The following is a 1,832-nucleotide window of genomic DNA, read 5'->3' on the forward strand; positions in this document are numbered from 1 at the left end:
TTTTTTTTTCTCATTGATGAGAAAGTTAATGACAATGTATGCCAAACTCCCTACTTAGGTTTTCAGTATTCAGGAACATTGAGATGAAAGTGCAAATGGCACAAAACTGGCTTCTCCCATTGTGGGGGAGGCAAATCTGTCGACTCTCCACCTGACAGAATTGACACATCAGTGGACAAGAATAATTTTGCATTGTCTCCCTGGTGGCCTAGATGTTAAGTCTCAGCGCTATCACTGCAGCAACCCACGCAGTAGCATGAGTTGGATGCCGGGCCAGTCCCGGGCCAGGGAGCTGACCCACATAGCGCAGCAGACCTCTTCTGCTTTGCCCGCTGCACCTATCAACAGAGTATTAATTTAGTAGATCCACCTGTTCCGCTCTCCACTCTGTCTCTGGTGAATCCTCTCACCCCTGCACTGCTGGCCTACACCCAGATGCTCTACACAAAAATAAATAAATAAAATCTTATAATGCACTGTTTGAACTAACTCAAAGGTAATAAAACACAAGAATTTGATAACCCAGAAGGGTATGTTCTAGACAACACATACCCCACTAAACTAATCACCACCATGAAGTAATTTTAAATTTAAATAAGAAGGAAATGTGTTAACACTATTCAGAATCCTATTCAGGACAAGGACCAGACAGACCAAGATGAGATTTCTGAGTGGCTGGCCCCTCCCCTCAGGTTTTTCACCTGAGTTTTTATATGTAAGTTGCACACACAGAAAGGACATGTTTTCTTCCCTTAACAAAGGAAAGGAGTTATCAATTAATTTCTAACATTTTTAGTGAAGTAAAGGAGTGTGGTTTCTAACACAGTTAGTGCATGATGAAGAAGAAACACTGTTCATATCTTCAGAGCAATCCCCTGATTTTACAGAGCTAATTCAATCAGAACTATCTGTGTTTGGAAAGACTTTTCTCCCCAGGAATTTGCTTATTGACGGCAAGAGGAGGCAAGGTGTTTAAAAACTGAAAGTTTATCTGACTTGAATTGACTTTTCTTTCTTTTCCAGTCAGATAGGGGTTGGATTTGATCTGTACATTGTCAGCTTAAGAAATGCTTTCATGAGCTGTAGGGGAAGTGGGGGGGCAGAACCATTAAGCGGTTCTCACTGTGGGAGAACACTGTTGGTCGCTTACTTCTTTCCTTTCTGCTTTTATGTATGATAAAGTAGTCATTGCAGGTGATGGTGAGCCCAGTAATCAGGAAAAAGAAGCTCTGGAAGCCCACTGTGCCATCTTGGCACTGGTCCAGGTCCTTCATTATTTTGTCTACAGCCAGAGGTTCTTTTTCCAGAAATTCAGGGAATTTCTTTTTTGTTAGTACTGTCAGTCCTCCTTTGTTAAGTAGACTTTAATTCCCAGCAAATTCGTGAAAGATGAACATCATTGTCTCGATGGTGTGTTCTGTTTAAGATGGCATTTTGGTCAGGTCTGTTGAAATCTTGGCAGGGAGGTACAAAGGTGAGCTGGGAAGTGCCACCATTGAACCCCAAAGGTTCTTTAAATTTCTTATCCTAAAAGTACCCTTACAGACATGAGGGTGCAGTGAGGTGGATTATCTCATGCTCCTTCCTACAAATCACAAACTTGACAGGGACATTCAGTGCCTGTCTTTGGATCATTCTTTACCCTGTGAAAAAGAATCATTGCTGTACTGACTCCAACCTCTTAAGGCAACCCTGCAAGGCAGAAGGAGACATTTTTCAGCAGAGTAATATGTATATACTTCTCACATAGTTCTATCCTTAGAGTACAAAATTTTCCCTAAATATATGCCATACAATTTTTGCTTTCTAAAAAATCTTTCTTGCAAGAAGAT

General features: G+C 41.2%; 1 pseudogene; it reads right to left on the bottom strand.

Moving 5' to 3' along the window:
* Positions 1-1,073: 1,073 nt before the first annotated feature.
* LOC101630334 lies at positions 1,074-1,433 on the bottom strand (annotated as a pseudogene).
* Positions 1,434-1,832: the final 399 nt, after the last annotated feature.

The sequence above is a fragment of the Condylura cristata genome, unplaced genomic scaffold (genome assembly GCF_000260355.1).
Source record: "Condylura cristata isolate star-nosed mole 26May11 unplaced genomic scaffold, ConCri1.0 scaffold00051, whole genome shotgun sequence".
Classification (NCBI taxonomy): Eukaryota; Metazoa; Chordata; class Mammalia; order Eulipotyphla; family Talpidae; genus Condylura; species Condylura cristata.